At 38.9% G+C, this 21,210-nt stretch overlaps 1 pseudogene; it reads right to left on the reverse strand.

The window, feature by feature from the left end:
• Positions 1 to 12,273: 12,273 nt before the first annotated feature.
• On the reverse strand, positions 12,274 to 20,902 carry LOC109447761 (outer mitochondrial transmembrane helix translocase; annotated as a pseudogene).
• Positions 20,903 to 21,210: the final 308 nt, after the last annotated feature.

The following is a 21,210-nucleotide window of genomic DNA, read 5'->3' on the forward strand; positions in this document are numbered from 1 at the left end:
TTTCCTCGCCTTACAGGGTTGATGTGAGGGTTAAATGAGATAAACCAGTTAAGAGCATAGAACAGTGCCTTGGTAAACAAGGAATAGATTCTGGCTATTATTGCTATTCATCACGTTTTGTCAAATGATTTTTCACAGACTCAAGAGAGAAAGTGTTTTCATCCAAGACGTGGGCTGGTCATTCATTCACTTATTCCAAACCTATCAATCCTTTTACTTCACGTTAAGTTTCAGGATCTCAGAAAAACTTTCCAATCATAATTTGCATCGCGCAAGCTCTCTATTCTCTAAATTCCTACAGCAACTAATGGGTATGTGATTCATTTGTCTCCTAATCATACGTTTCCTTGCAACAGCCCTGTTGGGCTTAAAAACTACTGAGCTTTAAAAACTACATCCCCAGAGTATCTGATTCAGTTTATTTGGGGTGTGGCTCTTCACGTGATTCCAACACGCAGCCAGTGTTGGGACCAACAGCATAGACAGAACGCTCACTGAGGGTGGGGACTGGCTGTTACTCGTCTTTGGAGAGTTAAGAGAGACGTATTTCGAAAACAAGATCCTGAGGTGACAGGAAATTTGGAGAGACTGCCACTGTAGCTGGAACACAGAGGGTGAGGGGAGACCCAAGATGAAACTAGATGTAGGAATATATAGTCCTTATAGGTTTTCAAAGGAATGCTAAGCTTTATCTTAAAAAGAACAGAAAACCACTAAATAGTTATAAGCATGAGTGTATGAGTGTATTGGTTAGAGTTCTCCAGAGAAATAGAACCAACAGAATGCAGGTAGGTAGATGTAGATAGACAGATGGACAGACAGACAGACAGACAGATAGATAGGTAGACAGACAGACAGACAGACAGACAGACAGACAATCACATATATAATATATATTTATAATTATGTATAATCACATATATAATATTATTTTATCATACATATACAGAGATTTATTATAAGGAACTGGCTCATGTAGTTACAGAGGCTGAAAAGTCCCATAATGTGCCGATCTACCATCTGCAAACTGGGGACTCAGGAAAGCCAGTGTGAAGTTCCAGTTTGAGTCCAAAGGCCCAAGAATGGGAGCGCCAATAGCGTTAAGTCCCAGTTTGAGGGGAGGAGAAGAAGGCTGTTGCAACTAAGCATGAGGCAGAGAGAGCAGGTTCTTACTCAGGCTTCTTGTTCTATTCAGGCCCTCGGTGGACGGGATGAGGCCCACGCACACTGGGTAGGGCAATGTGCCTTACTCAGCCTGCTGATCCAAATGCTGTCTCACCTGGAATCATCCACACAGACACACCCAGAAATAAAGTTTAACCAAATACCTGGGCGCCCTATGGCCCTGTCAAGTTGACACATAACATTAACCATCACAATGACGGAGACACCAAAGACAGTTTCAGAATTGCTTTTGGAGGTACTTAGTGGTGACAATGTGATTCAAGAGGAAGGCTAGTGTTTTTTAAAGTTCGATTTGCTGAGCAAGCACTCTGTTGATTAGGATTGTTTCTTTGATACAGTTCTGAGGGGATGATATTAGGAAGGCACTAGAGGTCTCCAGAACACACCTGCTGGCTGTCGTGAAAATGTAACTCTCAGACTGCCTGCTGTGGGGAGAGTAAATGACAGATGGCCCTATGTGCTGTGCTCTGAATTACCACATCCACACTGAGGCCACACTCCCCAAAGCTGATCCTAAGTAATGACAGAGTACACCAGGGATACTAACGCAGGCCTATTCCTGTGAGACATGGCAGATGATGGCAGTTTTGACTCACAGACTCCTCATTAGCTAGGCAGAAACTTTCTTAGAACTGCACTGCAGTCTCAGACTCTTCCTACCTGACTTCCTTCCTTCCCTCTCTCCTTCAGAAAGATCAGGCCAGCATCTCTTAGTATAAGCTCCTGATAATTAGTTTTTTTTTATTGTAATGTAAGTTCCTGACATTAAGCTTTGACTGGGGAGGCATCTACTTCAAAGACATCCATCTCAAATAAACACATTGCCAGCTGGCTACACACAACTAGATAAAAATGCAGGCCACCCTTTTAGACAGCTTTAGTTGCCTTAGATAACTGACCATTTGAGTGACTGCTTGATTTTCCCTTCCCGCACTTTCATTCCCGCTCTTGTATTTTCAGTTCACCAATAAAGAGTGAAACCATGAAACACTGGCCACCCCACCCATGACCCCAATAAAGGCAGAACCCCAGGTTTGTGCTTACTCTCCTTCTGTCTGTACCCGTGACCTTGCTGCGTGGCCCTGGCCATGCTATGAACCCTTCAGGATCTGTGAGCAATAAGCTTTGTTTTTTCAAAGTTCCCTGATGGTTGTTGCTGAGGTGTACCTTGCAATCTTAGTAAGAATCACAAGACCAGTCCACACTGGGGAAGTGTCACTGGGGGCTCACCAGAAGTAGTACAGGCCCAGACGAGTGACCCCAGGCATTTCTAGCCAGCATAATAACTATTGATAGGCTGAGACCGACCCCAAAACAACCTCTATTTGAAGGGTCTCCCCAACTTTTTCAGCCCCCTCCCTTTTTTCTCCCAATAAATTCTTTTTACATCTAGTCATGTCTTGCATATGTTTCTCAGAAAACCCAAATGAACACAACTCAAAGACACAATCAGATTGCCATTTTGGAACGATCACTCTGGATGCTGTGTGAGAATGGATTGGAGGAGTGGCAGAGTAGATCTGGGTAAACCAGATAAGCGATCATATCAATAGGCCAGGCAAAACTGAATGGTTTCTTATAGCAGGTGGCGTCAGCCCACATTCACATAAAACATGACAGACACCAGAATTAGAAGGACTTCAAGTTCCAGATCCCACTTGCCTATTTCCGGAGATGGGCTTTTCCCACCCTACAAATATCTCAAGGTCTAAAAAAAGGAGAAAGTGTATTTGGAGGGTTTCTATACCTGTAACTAAACCAACTTGGTGAAAACAGGCACTGATTCCATGGAATTTTGGATGGCTTCCTTCAGCTAGTTTTAAAATATTCTACCATTCAGATCACAGTCAAGGTTTTAGCATTATGAAATTTTTCAGTGATCGAGATTATAGCATTGCTATTTATGCTGCTATAACCAGAGAGGGATCAGCATTTCCACTGCTAGCATTATATTTCCAGAGCCATAAAATTTACAACTTGCTGAAACATGGCATGCAAAGTTAACCACAAAAAATTTCTAAATTTCCCACAAAGACTCCACCACTCAGTTCTTAAAAAGCAAAAATGGAAATGTAAGTAAAAGTTAGTTTAAAATTCATTTAACTTAAAATGGTGGCTTCTATTATACAGTCAAACTTGGTGAATGAAGAAAATCTTCCTGTCAAGAAGCAAGGATTTTCTATAGGTATTTACACCAGAGAGTCACTTTTTAAAAAGTATATTTGTTGGACTTCTAGAAAACCCAATTGCTGCTCAATTTGGGGTCTCCTATAAGATTATTAATAAGAGTTTTTATACAGGTCTTTTTTTCTGGGGGAAAAAATCCATTTGAAAAGCCATCATTGTCTCTGATTCTTACAGATAATGGAGGTGCTGAATTTAATCTCCAAAAATAATGGGAAATGAGTGCAAAACTCTTGACACCCAAAGTCCCATACTAACACTGAGTTACTTCTCATCCCATCAGAAAGTGGACTAAAGACAGTGTGTCCGCTATTTCATTCTCCTTTCATACTCACGCAGAGACAGCGTCTTAACTGATAGCGCTGTATTTGAATGAGCAGTAAGTATATTTTAAACCTCATTTTCCCCGCAGGTGAGGACTCATTTGACTAAACGTTTCAGTGATGCTTTGGCAGCAAGGGAAACCTCCCAGACTCTGAGCACTGGAGCCAAGGACTCTGAAGGAAGTTGGAGGGTGGGTGGAGTGGGGGCTTCCACTTATAGGTAGAATGGGTGTTTGTCATTTCCTCAAATTCCTTGAGACCACCCACAAGCATGAAGGATGATGAGCAAAGCTTGAGAAATAGAGCCTGTCTTCAAAAAGTGCTTCCTGGGAGATTTAAGGGACAATAAGAAAATAATTTGTTGGTTTGTAAATCAGCTGACATGGCTTTTGATCATTCAGATGGGACAGTTTTGCCTGGAAGGGATCAATCTTTTTTTTTGTTTTTTTTTGTTCCAAAGCCTAACACAAACAGATACAAATCAAAGGAGGTGTTCTTTCAATAAAGGAAATTCCAGAAAGGATGCCTAGGCTTAATTAAAATATAACCCTTTGTTTCAAGGGCTCTTCTTACCCTTGCAAAAGGAAATGCACTCTCCAAAGAAGCATGTGTCGGGACTGGTGAGCAAGAATTCTTCAACAAGTAAGGATCTGTCTACATTGGGGCAACGTCTTGGGGAAGCCTTGAAGGGAATCGTGCCTGGAGTCCCGTCTGACTTAACTCATCATCACAGTCCTTCATCACAACATAATGAGTGTTATTACTTCCTCATGTGGCCTGTGGGCTTTGTTAATTAAAGAATGGAAAGGTAAGTAGTTCCAACGGTTTGCTTTTAATCAAAAGATGTGTTTTCCATCTTCAAGTTGCTGGGCAGCAAGTAAAGTATTTTGTCGGCCTTCCAATACCCAAGAGTTCAGCGAAAAAATTCAGCTGCTGGCTTGAGATTGTGTAGACAACACTGCAGATGACTGACGGTCCTTTTCTTTTCTTTCTAAATTTAAAATATCAATCGCATTGCTGCCTACAACATAATAGCAGTAGAAGAAATATAAAAGGTTATCCCATAACAGCTCATCAATATATATAAAATCTTCTTAAAAAAACAGTCCGTATCCTAAACTTTTGTGGGTATTTGACACAGTGCTAGGTCATCAGGTAGCACTCAACACAAGCAAACTGGAACTAATGTGTATTGCATGCCGATGAGGCAATTCTCTTCGCCTTTTGGGACCGCAGTTTTCTCATAATATGGAAAACAGCATGTCAGTTAGGATGTCTTTATTGACAAGTAAGAGAACCCCACCCCCAAAGAGGATTACACAACGAGAATGTTTATAATCCTGCCCAAAAGTCCAAAGCTAGAAGGCACTATCCAAAGACAGTGCGTCTGCTTTGCCTTCAAACTAGCAGCTCTTACAATCACAAGATAGCTCCCAGATTTTCATGCATCCTGTGCGACAAACCATGGAAAGCAGCAGAGGAAGCCCAGTCTCCTTCTGAAATCTCTTTAAAAAAAATAAAGAAATTTTCCTCAGAATCTTCCCAGCAGCCTTCTCATCACCCTTCGTTGACTAGAATTGTATCTCTTGTTCACGGCTACAAAATCCCTGTCAGGGATAATGGGAAAACAATGACCTATCAGGATTGGCCCTGTTGCTGAGGAGCAGGGCACATGTGACGGACCTAAGTCACACGAGGGATATAAACACTCAAAAAAACTGAAGCTCTATCAGCAAGAAAAAATTGAGAGAAATAGCTGTTACATGGGCAACCAACAACGCCTGTTACAAATGGGGATAAGTTTATCTTTCCCCCAGGGTTGATGAAAGAATAATATTTGAAAGTCCCTAGAAAGTGTCTGGCCTAAAGAAGGCATTTCATGAATATTATTCTTCCTTCCATTTTCCTTTGATTTCTCTCTTTCCTCCAGTTACAGTGGGCTTCTTTTTCTCTCCTCCATTTATTGGTTTAAGGGATTAAAATGACAGTGTGTTAACCAGCAGCCTGGAAAAAGTCCCATGGTGCTCACCCCACCCTTGTGCTGACAAACTGTAAGTTATCCCCAAAAGCCACTAGGCTAATGTCCAGCTGCCTTGTGTACGTTCCAACTGGGAGAACATTTCAATAGCATAGATCTAATTAGCAGCAGCCTGGTCCTCTCAAGCATCTTTTCACGCTATTCAATTATTCATCCTGAACAGCCGATTTGGGTGGACGTTTTGGTAACTGCAGCTTTTCTGTGTTTAGTCACCATCATAATTTACACTTCATATTTTGTAGGTTTGTTGTGCAATTAAAGTGACTACACATGCAGTTAGTTCAGAGTTTCAAATTCAGGCCCTGAAATTCATATGCCTACATATAACGTTATGGAGAGAATGGCATACTTAACAATGTGACTATAATTTAAAAGACTTAAAAGACTAAGTATACCAAAGCACAGCAAAGTAAAGAATCTTATTATTCCTTTTTGCCTGGTGGACTGCTGTGAACTGACTTCATAGGTTTGGGGAGGTTGGTTGAATTAACATAATAATAATATAATAGTTACCTTTATTGAAAGTTGCCAGAAGCCAAACACTCTTCTATGTGCTTCACATTTATTAATTAAATTTAATTTAAATGAATTTATTTAATTAAAATGAAGAAACTGAGATACCAGGATTAAGCAACTTACGCAAAATCACAAGTGTCAAAGCCAGAATTCAAACCCAAGTAGTTTTACTCCAAAACCTACTGTCTTAACCATGTTCTAATGAAAACCTTATTGTTTCAGAAAGCTTGATTTAGGTTAGTTAATACTTATAACATAAAGTGAACTAACTGATGGATATCTAATAAAGGTACATCCAATCTCTCTTTCTCTCCTCCATTCACCACACTAGGAAAAATATTTAGTATCTATCACCTCTCATAACGTGCTCTTTGCATTCTCCCTTCTCTTTCCTTGACTCCAGTTCAATTCATCTTTTTAAAAATGCAAACACCCCCCACCAAGGACTGTCTCACTTTGACCCCATAGCTCCTACTCAAAGCTTACCTCACATCTATTCTACACTTTGGTCTGACCACCCTCTCTCTGCATACACCCTGGAGACATGAAGCCTTGGAGGTGACTGCTGGGTCAGATGTATTACAGGAGATCACCTTTCAAGAGACAGCTAGGAAGACATACTCCTCCTACCCTTCTGAACTAGAAACGAGCAGAGTTAATGTTTGGCTGTATTAACTTTAGGAAGCTAGAAGCATGGTGTAGGATGAAGAGATCTTGGATCCTGTTCCCACCTTCACCACCACCCCAATGTCCCAATATTATTACTGGCATTTTTTTCTAACCTAGAATGTTTTCCTGCTTCCTCCCTATTCATGTCGCTCCTTTACTTCCAAATTGTGCATAATATTCAATTCCCTCAGGAAAATTAAAAAGATGAACCTAAATACTGTACTACATTAAGAAGTAGGGAAGAAACAGAACTTCAGGAGCCCCTTTGGAGGCTTCTATCACCCTAAGTCACTGATGTATACAATTATAGACAATCGCAAGTAACAAAATCATTAAAATGAGCCACCTTATTACCCAACCTCACTCCCTCAACACTATGTTACTGCATCTTGCTTCACTCACTTAACTAAAGCAAACAATGCTCTAAACCGTTCTGGATGCGGAATAATTTTTTTTAATTAATCATCTTAATACTATGTGAAAGAATGACGTTTTCTGTACTTAAAACACACTACCAAACTATGGATATAGGTAAACAGGTTTACCTATGTAAACAGGTAAACTATGGATATAGGTAGTTGTTCAGTAGAACTAAGTTGCTCTGCAGAAGAAAGGCTGGTTGTGGGACCGGGAGAGGGTGTAAGGGAAACTGGAATAGAATAACTAGATAATGCCCTGAGAAAGAGCAGAGATGAACCCCTATTTGACTTCAAGGTTGGAGAGACTGAAAAAGAGGAAGGTCTAAAGGGACTTTTTGAAGTGAAATAATATTGGAGTGAAATACTAATTTGGAGTGAAATAACCTTGAACTGTGCAATGTTAATTACCCTCATCCCTTACAAAATATTCAATAAAATTAATATTGCTGGTTTGTGCTTTGATAATAGGAAATTCTTTAAGATGATTGCAAATAAATGTTGATACCTACCTCCAAGTCAGAAGAGGCTTAAAAATGAAATACATCTCAGGGACAGATGACTTACTGGTAACATGTGTAATAATAAAAACAATAATTTACGTCTCTTTAAAGATTAATCTTCCATTCCTTATTTGACAGTCATTTCCTTCTATCTTCTATCTCTACTACACCTTTATTCTTCCTTTTAACAACAATCACACTTACAATTTATTTATTTACATACACCATTCTCTTCCCCACACACATACATATGCATACACACCTACACCCAAACATGATTCTGAACATCTTGAGGATAAAAAAACTGTCTTATTCATTTTGATGTGCTCAGTCCCGAATATCCTGCCTGGAACAGAGTAAATATTCAAAATATGTTTACTTAAAAATATACAAGCAAAACAATAAAAAACAAAAACCAGAATTTGAATAAAGCTTTTAACTCTATACAAAGGACATTCACGACCAGAGGATGATCTAGAATATGCTTTTGTTACTAACGTTGACTATAATTATCTGCATTTGCATGATCTTCCCATTTAACCGTTTGGGGGCAAGAAAAGCACTTCCTATATTTAGAATGCTTTTCTAGCTTACAAACATAACAATAAGTCTGAAAAATCTTGCAGACAAATTTCTTATGAAAGTGTCTATAATGTGATCTAACTTTTTGGCACAAGACAGTGCAGACACACCCCAAATATGACAATAAACATTTTAACCCTCAAGATCAGGAGAAATCATACATTTTGCTAAAGCATCAATGAAACAGATTTAAAATCCAAATAGAATTGTGTGGGAGTAGCTGTCACCCTGTATATATTCTCCATCCAATTTTAGTGTTAGAGCACACCACCACCACCACCACCAACAACAACAACAACAACAACAATAACCACCATATTTAGCAGAGTACATGGCCTCTAGTTAGATACTATAGTCTTGCTTTGCTTGCAACTAAATGTGGTCTTTTGACCATATTATCACTAGCAAAATATTAGCAGAAAGTATGTATGCAACTTCTGGGTCATTTTCCTACAAGGAAAATCCTTAACCCCACTTCCTGTTTCTCCCTTCCTTCTGACTGGAATTGAATGATGTGCAGCAGAGAAGCAAGATTCTAAAATGATGACAAGGGAGGGCGGCCGGATGGCTCAGTTGATTAGAGCGCATGCTCTCAACAACAAGGTTACCGGTTCGACTCCCTCAAGGGATGGGGGGCTGTGCCCCCTGTAACTAAGATTGAGCAATGGCGACTGGACTTGGAGCTGAACTGCTCCCTCCACAACTAAGATTGAAAGGACAACTTGATTTGGAGCTGTGGGTCCTGGGAAAAACACACTATTCCCCAATAAAGTCCTAGAAATACACACTGTTCCCCTTCCCCGATAAAAATCTTTTTAAAGATAGATAGATAGATAGATAGATAGATAGATAGATAGATAGATAGATAGATAAAATGAGGACATAGAAACATCTCAGAGCAGAGATTTTAACCTATTTTGGGCTGTGGACTTCTTAGGTGGTCCAATAAAACCTACAGAGACCTTCTTAGAATAATGTTTATAAATACATAAAATAAAATGCATAATGTTAAAAAGGAAAGTATATTAAATATACTTCTCAAAATTATGTTTAAAAGTTTTACTATAATAAGTATGTATTTATTAACCCATTAAATAGCAAGCTCTAGAGGCTGGTTAACTGTTGGTACTGATGTACTGTAATATTTTAAGATACTTATAACAGAAGAATATGATATAAAATTCTCTGTGACTTCTATCAATGGCAAAGTCATAGGCGCTGCTAATATCATGGTTGTTTATTACCTAGATTCAAAAGTGAATGAAATACTAAATCTTACTTAGAGGTGAGTGAAAATAAAGATTTAACATATTCCATCCCAGTTCAACAGAGTCCCTAAATTCTATCCAGAGACTCCCAAGGGTCCATGGATCTAAAGTTAAGACCTTGCTCTGGGGAATGATGGAGAAAAAGATAAAGGAGATGACCTCATGGAACAAAGCCACCTATTTGTCACGGATTTCCAATTTACCTCTTGACTGTTACATAAGAGAAAAATTAATTTCTATTTTATTAAAGCTGCTGTATTTTAGAATCTTTCTGTCATAGCAGCTTAGTCTGTATTCTAATATAGTGGAATATAATAGTCCATCAGAAAACCATCCTTTGCTGAGGCCAGATATCTTGCAGTCTAAAAAATTCAGTTTTCTGCTTCTGGGGAAGAAGAGTAAAGAAACCAGAAGGGGCAGGGAAGAAGAAGAGGTACCCAGAGCAGCAGACCCTCCTCACTGAGTTAGTTATGATGCTTAGTCACTCAGACATTCTTATTGTGACTACTCTTTAGTCAATACTACCAGTTCCCTGGGATCTCTGAAAAATGCAGCCTCAGTCATTTCAACTCAGAGAAATTTGGATGCCTCTTGTGTTTGATGTGGCTGGAACTACATCAAACAACAGTGATAAAGAATGCTTCTGAAGGATTTAGTCTAACTGGCTCTTAGTATTTCTGAGGAAGGAAAGAGAAAAAGGAAAGCTTCCCCGAGCCATGACTGTGATTGCTCACAAATTTTCCATCTACTATACAAATTTTAATCTCAGCCCATTATAGAAAGCCAAATTAAGGCAGGAAACAGTTGATCTGAACAATTTTGTGTCATCCTCCAGAAAGGGCTGACACAAAAGAAATAAAGACACAAGTAAACAAAGTTTTAGTTGTTATTAAAAGATCACCAGAAAAACCAGGCATGATAGGATCCTGAAAAATGTTTGTGCTTGGCAGACCTTCTACTCAAGTTTCAGAGGAACAACTGGTTTTGTGTAAAAAGGTTAGAAAAGATTAAAGTCAGCGGCGAAAGCAATGCGGTGTTTTGCAAACACCACATGTCATTCTAAGTCAAAGGAACACAAATAGGAAAGGTAGGATTTACAAGGTAACCTCCCACTGAATTCAGACTTTTACTAGCAGACTATGAAAAGTTCTGTCCTCTTTGTTTTAAGAAAGATGCTGAAAACTGAGGGAGGAGACTTACAAAAACCATATTGATGATAATAATAACAACCTCAAATGTTGAACAAGTTTGTATAAAGTTGGCATCATTTTCCTCAAATGTTTGAGAGAACTCACCACTGAAGTTAACTGGGCCTGAGATTTTTTTTTTTTTTTTATGGGAAGGTTTTTCATTTTGAATATAATTTCCTTAACAGGTATAGGGCTTAGAAATTTTCTGTTTCTTTTCTGTCAGATTTATTAATTCGTGTTTTTCAAGGAGTTTGTTCACTTCATCTATGTCATTGAATTTATTGGCATACATTGGCCATAATATGTTCCTGTTATTTTAATGTCTCCAAGATATCTAATAATGTCCCTCTTTTACCCCTAGCATTAGAAATTTGTGTTTCTCTCTTTTGTCTTGATCAGTATCATTAAAAGTTTATAAGTTTTATCAATAGTTTTAACGAACCACTTTTGGCTTTGTTGACTCTTCATTTTTTTATTTCATTGACTTCTGCTCCTTATTATTTTCTTCTTTCTACTTACTTTGTGTTTAATTTGCATTTTCTCTTAGTAGCTCCTTAAGTTAAAAGATGAGAGTATTGATTTTTAAAACTTCTTTATTTTCAAGTGCAAGTCTTTAAAACTATAACTTTCTCTTTAAGCACTACTCTACTGCATTCCACAAATTCTAATGTGTGTTTTTGTTATAATTCAGTTCAAAGTATTTTCTCCTTTTCCTTGTGATTTCTTCTTTAAAGCATGTTGTTTCATTTCTAAATATCTAGGGATTTTTCTTGATATCTTTTTGTTATTGTTTTCTAATGTGGTGCAAGAACATACTCTGTACAAGTTCAATCTTTTGAATTCTATTGAGACTTCTCTTTATGGTTCAGCATGAGTTCTATCTTGGTAAATATTCTAAGCGTACTTGAAAAGAGTAAGTATTCTGCAGTTGTTTGATATAGTGCTATGCAAATGTCAATTAAGTTAGTATAGTTGACAGGGTGGTTCAGACTTTCTACATCCTTTCCAATTATTTGTCTACTTATTCTCTCAATTACCGAGAGAGGCGTGTATTAGAATCTTCAGCTATAATTATGACTGTCTATTTCTCCCATCCATTTTTGCTTCATATATTTTTAGGTCCATATACTTTCAACATTATTGTCCTCTTGATGATTTTCCCTTTTATCATGAAATGTCCTTCATAATTTGGTAATGTTCTTGACTTAAAGTCTATTTTACCTGATATTAATATAGATATATTAGTTGTCTGTCTTCACGTTCACTGGTCCTTACTTCTTCAGCGTTCAGTCTAACATTAAGCCCATCTAATTAATGTTTGATTCAGAACATTGTATTTTTCAGTTCTAGAATTTTTTTCCCCGAGTTTTTTGTATCTCTTTTAAAATACTCAATATTTTCACCTGACACAGAGAAGGACAGAATCTTCACGTATCTCTTTCAGGTCACTTCCTGAAAACCCATCATTTTCCTGTGCAACTTCTAGCAGGTCCACACACTTAGCCACATTTTCATTGTTCAAGATGAGTTTCAGAATTGCTTCTTTTTGTTTTAGAGCAGGCTGGTTCATATGAAATCTTGTAGACATTCTTCTTATAGCTGAATCAAGATCCTGAGGCTGATTAGTAGCTTCCATCACTCTAACCTAACAGCTGTGGTCAGTATCCAGTTCATCCCAGAGACTCAAACTGAGCTTTCATCACGGCTGTAGCTTCATGGTTAAAACTTGGACAGTTTCATAGAAAGGAGGGCTGTAGCTTTATGTCAAGGGAAAAAACAGCAACAGCTATTTTCTGAGATTCTCCATACCACTTACCTGTCAGTGTTGAAGGCTGAAGATTACTAAATCGACAGCCTGCTTCTTTGGCTGTAGCCTTGGAAATCAATGTTTTACCACAACCTGAAAGACCACAGAGAAAAACACCTTTTGGAGGCTGCAGAAGCCTAGAATTTTGAAACAAATGCTTCTTTTTGATAAGTAAGATGACTGTGTCTTTCAGATCTGTAATGACATCATCTAAACTAGCTATGCCACTCCAACTAACATGTATATTAAGACAACTAACATGTATATTAAGAGGGTCTACAAGATGAGCAGCAATACCCATTTCATATTCTGAAAGCTTCATATTTTTCGCACCAATTGGCTTCATTAATTTCTCCACCTGTTTCTGAGCTTCAACTTTTTGCTTTCTGGTTGAATCAATTGCATCTACCATCCATTTGACTGTAAAATATGTTCCTGGTGTATTTCAGTCTGCTAAGGCTGTCATAATTAAATACCAAAGGTAGTGGTTTAAACAACAGAAGTTTATTTTCTCTCAGTTCTAGAAACGAGAATTCCAAGGTCAAGGTTCCAGTTGACACAATTTCTATTGAGGACTCTTCCTGACTTGAAGATGACCATCTTTTCACTATGGCCTCACATGGCCTTTCCCCCATATGTGTTCATGGGGAGACAGCAAGTTCTCTAGTGTCTCTTCTTAAAAGGACACTACTAATCCTACTGGATCAAGACTCCACCCTTATAACTTCATTTAACCTTAATTACTTCCTTAAAGACTCCATTTCCAAATTCAGCCACATGGAAGTCTAGGGACATATAAATTTAGGGGGTGAGAGGGGCAGGGACACAAACATTCAGCCCATAATGAAAAGTATTTGGATATTACACTATTTGATTCTTAATGTAATTCCTTTCCCATTTTCTTTTCTGTAATCTTTCTCTTTCTCTCTTTCATGCAGACATCCACACTCACATACCTATATACACTGTGTTTCATGGAAAATCTCTATCATTAAGATGACTGAAGTTTAAAAGCAGAGGCTAACCACATTATAATATATGAAATGTCAAGATGTGGTTTGTGGCATACACTTTCATCTCAGGAAACATAGATTTATGTTGTTTTAGAAATGACTTATGGTTCAATTACTATAAAACAGAATTTTGACAGAAAGCTTTTTGTGTTTGCCCTAAAATATACTATGGGTCAGTTCAGTTCAGGGGGAAAAAATGACTATCCCTCTCCTTCAATGTAATTCATTCTGCTCCTGAAAAACACGATCTCACCAAATATTCCTGGAACACTATCTCTAGTATCTGTCACTATCACAAAGCAATAACTGCACCGCCATAGTTATTGCAGTATTATTTACAATAGCCAAGACATGGAAACAACCTAAGTGTCCATCAATGGGTGCATGGATTTAAAAATACGACGTATATGTAATTCAAAGTCATTCAACCATAAAAAGAAGGAAATCCTGCCATTTGGAACAACATGGATGGACTTTGAGGGTGTTATGCTAAGTGCAATAAGTCAGACAGAGAAAGACAAATACTGTGGAATCAAAAAAAAAAAGAACTCATAGAATCAGAGAATAGATTGGTGGTTTCCAGAGGTGGAGGGGTTGGGGCGGGGAACATGGGTGAAAGTGGTCAAAATGTACAAATTTCCAGATAAAAGGTATGTTCTGGGAACATAATGTACAGCATGGTGACTACAGTTAACAATACTCTGTTATATATTTCAAAGTTGCTAAGAGAGTAGATCTTAAAAGTTCTTAACACAAGAAAACAATTTCAACTATGTGAGATGATGGATATTAACTAAACTTATTGTGATAATTACTTCACAATAATGTATACACATATCAAATCATTATGTTGTACACCTTAAATGTATTCAACATTATATGTCAACTACTTATCAATAAAATTGGGGGATGGGGAGGGTCCCCAGATGAAGGTGAGGAGTGGGGCAAAGATCATGTAGGAGTCAAGTGATCGGACACATTTTTATAGGATTCACTCTGGCCACTGTTTTGGGAATACACTGGAGGGAGCAAGGCTAGTTAGGAAGCTAGTGCAGTGGTCCAGATAGAAGCTGACGGTGGTTTGCCTCAGGGTCGTAGCAGGGGAGGTAATGAGAATTAGTCAGATCAGGACATCTCTTGAAGAGAGAAACAACAGGATATGACGGCATATTGAAAGCAAGGTGTGAGAGGAAGAAAAGAGTCAAGGATGACACAGGATTTTTGGACTGAGCAAAGAAAGGGAAGAATTCAAAGGCCGTGAACTGAAATGGGTAAGTCATTGTAACTGTTGCAGTTAGTGAACATTCTGTTCCCATCTAAAGGAAAAATAATTAATAGATTAATTCTGATTCACACAAAGTGCTAGTGACTAAGTTTTTTCCTTCTGTTTCTTGACATTTATTGCATCTGTGATGTGCTAGGCGTTGTGGTCAGTACTCAAAATCCAAGGATGTGGTGACTTGACCCAAGATATTTAAAGAAACAGAATGAAACCTCAATGAGGACATGTAGGCAGCAGAATAAAACTGCCTTTCAGAAGGTTTGCTTTGAGGTAAGGAATCCTGCCCTAATTTTCTAAAACTAATTAAATAATTACCCTCTTCCTAGCTGTGTGGTCTTGGGCTCATTTAAATTTTCTGGACCATAGTTTTCTAATTAATCTATTAAGGATAATGGATATTCAGGAACTATTAATTTCTTCCCTCCCTGATACTTGTAAATTGTAAATTACCCCAAGTATAAAATTCAGGGAGAGTCCTGCCTTGTTTGTCAATGAAGGAAATGTTGGAAAATTCATTTTTAATCCTCAGATAATCTGTGTGGATGATTTGATTCTTGACTATTTCTGAGAAGTCTCTTTTGAGATGGGAACTAAGTCCCTGCCTCCCACCTTGGTCCCTGGCCAGGGTCCTGCTTAAAGGTTGTACACCAAACCCACTGCAAAAGCAAAGGCTCCCAACATTTGTGGCACTGAGAACTGTACACAGCTCTGGCTTTACATTCACATACAGAAGCAATATCTGCTGCCAGATCCCCTGTGTCAAGATACAGCCATGAGCTGAAGGAGTGGGCCTCACTCTGTGGGGCAGCACACATGTCCTTTCCTAAGTGCCAAGTCCCCACAAAAGCCTGAATGTGGAATCCAAGGTGTAGCCAGAGTTTCCTGATTCCTCCTTTGCTCCCTGATCAGGAAGGGCACCCAGGACCTTATGAGCTTCCGAGGACCCGTATCTATTGCAGTCCACAAGTCAGCTGGGGTAGAGTGGCATAGTCCATCTTCTGGAAGACCTAGAGACTCACCTGTAGCCCCCAAATGAAAGCTGGGTGGAGGGCATGGAGATCTGTTTAAATAACATGCTCTTCTCAGGGCCTAATAACAGTGGTTGCATCTGGAGAGAGGAATTAGGAGCAGAGGGACAAATGTGGGATTCTTTCACCCATCTAAACAGTATTGAGCATCTACTGTGTGTCTGCAGCTGTTTTAGGTGCTGGAGGTAACTATAGTGAACAACAACAACAAAAAATGCAAAAACTTCTGCCCTCGTGGAGCTTATTTTCTATTAGGGGACACAGACAATAGATAACGTACATTTTTAAATGCCATAAAGGTTAGACATGTATAAATACTAAGTGATAAATGTCTATCACACAATATTGCAATTGCCTGTTTACCTATCTTTTTTACTAGAATGGGAGCAACTTGAAGGCGAGAGTCAAGCTAATTCCTGAGTCAGGACCTTTGTACTTACTGTTCCCTCAGCCAGAACACTTGTCCCCACACCCCACATAGCTCTTTCCCTCACTTCACCAAAGTCTCTGTTTAAATGGAGCTTCCACAGAGAAGCCTTCTCTCACCAATTTAAAGGCACCTTCCATCCCAGGTCACTAGCCCCTCCCTACGCCTTATTTTTCCTTTTAGCACTTATCACTACTCAACATTACAGTATATACATATTTGCTTATTGTTTATCTCCCCAGTGGAATTTCTGCCCCAAGAGGGAAGGGACCTTTTCTATCTGGTTTCTCGTGTGCCCCAGCACCTACAGTAATGCCTGACACAGAGTAGAGAGCAATTTGCTGACTGGCTGGATAAATGAATGTTATGACTAACCATGTACCTAGCAGAATACCAATAAATATGCTAGGGAGCACATGTGTATGTCAGTGCGTGTACACAAACAAACAAAATGATCACCTGTGTGGGGGTAGTCGGAGCACAGACCCACAATGATCACTCAAGAAAGATGAGAGGCAGCATGAAGGGTCTGGACTGCAGGAGTCTGGGTGCAAGAACAGAGAGTGGGGTGGCGTCTGCTTTGACCCTCACATGGAAGGGTGAGGACGAGAGGAGAGGTCACAGCATTAGCCTGAAAGCCTTTCCTGCTCCCTTTGCTTCCCATGCCAGTACTTAGGGAGTACAGAGGGGGGACGGAGAATAATCAGAGTGGACAGAGTATATTTTGAGATAAGACACTGGATCTGAAACAAGTTGAATCCTTGCAGGCAGGGAAGAAACAGAGCTCGGCAAGCAAAGGTTGCTCTAGGTCTCTAGATTTCCTCTGGTTCAAGCCTGAGATTGACATATTCGGATCTATGCCACCCACTCTCCTCTTTCCTTTCCTTCTCCTGCTCTGAACATACGCTTCAGGGTCACCTAAGAACCTTTCAGAGTGGAAACTCTGAGGCAGGACTCAGGCAGGGCTCTCCAAAGTCTCTGTGAGAAGAACTACACTTAATTTTTTTTGTCATTACAAATAATGATAATAATATAGGGTCATTTGTTCATATTTTAAAAAACAAACAAAAATATAGAACAGGATTTCTTTTTAATCCTGTTAATCCACCCATAATCCACCGCTCTGGAATACCACTGCTAACTTTTTGGTGTATTTCCCTCAAGTCTTTGTTTTTAAACAATTAGGATCATATTGAATATGCAATTTTCAATTCTGCTCTTTGCATCTAATATTCTCTCACAAGCATTTTTTCACACCATTATACACTTGAAATCTTCATTGTAGTTGCTACAGAAGAGTCTATCGTGTATTTATTCATCCTATTGTTGGATGATGACTTTCCTTGATGTTTTGAGTGGTCTTGGGTTCTGTGCTGACTGAGATGAGGGCCTGGGTGGAATGGAAGGGGCCAGGCAGGGCTGGCAGTACCAGCCTCCCAACCAGGAGTTCTGGGAACGATGAGAAGGGCTATGACATGGGGGGTTCAGGAAAACGGAGACGCCATCTTGGAATCTTACCAGGTGCTGTGTCAAGATCTGCTGGTTGAAGACTCTGGTCGTATCTAGCAGTAGACCAGGTACAGAGAGTAGTATAAAAAGTGCTGTATGATGACAGAGAGAGACTGTAAGAAGGGAAGCCAGGATACAATCACATGCTGATGTACACCAATTAGAGTTATGAGATTTTCACTTTTCTAGTAGTTGGATATACTACACCAACTCCAACTTCAACTTTGGAGACATTCTTTGCATTTATGATTAACAATTTGGACCTTCACATGCCTTGGGAGCACTTGGGTGCACAATAGGAGAGCCACACACAGGTAGCTTCGTGGTGGAGTGGTTGGCCCAAGTGGCCTAAAGGTCTTCTCTCTTAGTCCTCACAGTTTCCTAGTTAATAGTAGTAATACCTCATGCATCATTTACACTGTTTTGTTGTGTGGGTTTTTTGTGGTTGTGTTGTTTTGTATTAAAAGCCTGTATTATTTAAGCCGGCAGCTATTTTTTTTATAATCTGTGAGCTAAGAATGATTTTTATATATTTAAAGGGTTGTAAAAAAATAAAAAGAAGTTATAACTATATCAAATAATAACATGGTACACTTTAAATAGCTCAAATTTTATTTGTCAATTATACCTCAATAAAGCTAAAAAAATAAATAACATTTTTTGACCAAAAACTAAACAAACAAAAAAAACAATGAGAAAGAGACCATAAGCATGGTCCCTTTCAAAAGCCTAATATATTTACCATCTGGCTCTTTACAGAAATAGTTTCCTGACTCTCAAGCTAGGGGATAAATAAACTCCAAATTTCAGTAGTTTTGTACAATACAGAATTCTGTTTTGTTTTGTTTTGTTTTGTTTTGTTTTGTTTTGTTTTGTTTTGTTTTGTTTCTGGCTATGTAATAGTCCAATGAGGATGTTTCTGGTAACAGGAGCTTCTCTTAATGTAGCAATTCAGGGATTTAGACTTCTGGTGGCCCACCAGCCCCCCTAAACCCTCGTGTACTCTGCATCCAGCAGAATCCTGGCAAAATGTACCTCAGAAAATGGATATCTGCTTCTTAAAACCTCAGCCCCAAAGTGATACATATTGACCCACTTTTATTGGCAAGAAGGAGTCACATGGTCACACATGGGATAAAGGGGTTGGGAAAGGTAGCTTCTGGCTGGGTACCCCCTCTCTGGACACTCTCCCTTCTACATTGCATGTCAGAGGACAAGCTTTCCCTGCAAAAGGGGAAGAACTTTGTTTGATGGACAGATTTCTCTGTCAAGTTTCAATTACATATACCGTTAACCCTTGAACAACACAGGTTTGAACTGTACAGGTCCATTTACATGTGGATTTTTTTTTTCAATAAATATTGTAAATGTATGTTTTTTCTTCCTGTGATTTTTTTAAATAATGTTTTCTTTTCTCTATCTTACTTTATTTTAAGAATACAGAATATAATACGTACAACATACAAAATGTGTGTTAATCGACTGTTTAGGCTTCTGATCAGCAACAGGCTATTAGCAAAATTTTGGGGGAGTCAAAAGTTATAAGTGAATTTTCAACTGTGCAGGGAATTAGCACCCCAACTCCTTGCATTGTGTAAGGGTCAACTGTATACATATACTTTGTTAATTTTCAAAGTAACTATGCGTTAATAATTTCAGTGGACACTCCATTTTTCACCTCAAGAGGTCTGGCCACAAGGAATTTTTCAGAAACAAATTACTCTTGTAAGGCCAAGGGGGTGGGCTATAACTTATTTCAATTATGGGGCAATCAGACAAGTGTTAACTTGTGTCAACACTGAAAAAAATCCCAGAGCTGGAAAAGAAGATGCTTCAACAATCTCTATGAACTTCCCCGTGTCTCCAAATAAGGTCACACCCTACAGTTTTCCCAAATGGGAGTCTCCATCCTTTATAAATTACGGGAGTAAAAATGAAAAAGAAAAGCTCCAAATCTGTTTGATGCAACTCCAATATCACTGCAGCTCTTACAGAAACTACAATTATCAAAGTGCTTGACTAATGCTTGGGTAAAAGTGTAGTACCCTGCTCGCTTAGTGTCTTTTAGACTAAACAAGGTACGCTGTTCCAGAAGCAGATAATAGTTGGAAAAACCTCCTACTCCCCAACAGCTATAGATCATAAAACCCTCATACCTGGGGTGCAAACCCTCTTTCCCTACATTTAATTATGACTTAAACAATCCATTTATTATAGGAGGGGATCACCACAGAAGAGTCTCTCTTCCTGCTAGACATGAACTAGGAGTGCAGAGAGCTTGAAAATCTATTCAGTGTGCTATCAATGTAAGAAAGTAGCATTTGGGTTTTTTAAGTGCAGGAGGTATGTGTTAAAAACTTTCAGGTTGAAAAGATCAGGTTCATTTGCACATGACCTTGGGTGACTGCATTTTATCATAAAGATGCAAGAGGAGTAAAGAAGTCTAGGAAACTGTTCCTACCCTGAGTACTGCAGTGACACTTCCTCTCTTTCAGGGTTTGAATTGAAAACACTCGAAGAGGTAGCCATCCAAATTGGTAATGAGAGATAGGAAATAAAGGAAACTGAGTCATGAGGAGAGTGGGGGCAGTATGTCAGAGAAGTAAGTCCACGGGTCTGTGTTCTGGAACCGTTGCTGGTTCTGCTTCTAAGGCTGCTTTTATGTTCTGAGAGAATTGAACAACGTTCTACAGAGAAGACCAAAAACTATACATGAATAACAGTTTTACAAATCCAAGGTTTTTCTTCTTATATTAATATATTCAATTGAACCTTGTTGTGACACCCCCTACTATCTTATTACAATTGCTGTTATACTCATTTTCATTCAGCTAGCATTTTAATACAGTAAAATCTTTAAAAGATATTGATTTTTATTGACTTTCTTTTACAACTGTGAAATCAATACATTGTTATGGGGAAAAATTAAATTCTAGAAATTTAAAACTCTACCATCCGTCATTTCCATTCCCCAGAGGCAGACACTGCTATCAGTTTCTTGGGAAGCCGGTCAGGAATGTCATCTGTGTATTTTAACAGAATTTTCCTAAATTAAACTGGTTTTGGGGCTGGCCCAGTGGCTCAGGCAGTTAGCGCTCCATGCTCCTAACTCCGAAGGCTGCCGGTTCGATTCCCACATGGGCCAGTGGGCTCTCAACCACAAGGTTTCTGGTTCAACTCCTCAAGTCCCGCAAGGAATGGTGGGCTCCGCCCCCTGCAACTAAGATTGAACATGGCACCTTGAGCTGAGCTGCCGCTGAGCTCCTGGGT

The sequence above is a fragment of the Rhinolophus sinicus genome, linkage group LG02 (genome assembly GCF_036562045.2).
Source record: "Rhinolophus sinicus isolate RSC01 linkage group LG02, ASM3656204v1, whole genome shotgun sequence".
NCBI classification, from domain to species: domain Eukaryota; kingdom Metazoa; phylum Chordata; class Mammalia; order Chiroptera; family Rhinolophidae; genus Rhinolophus; species Rhinolophus sinicus.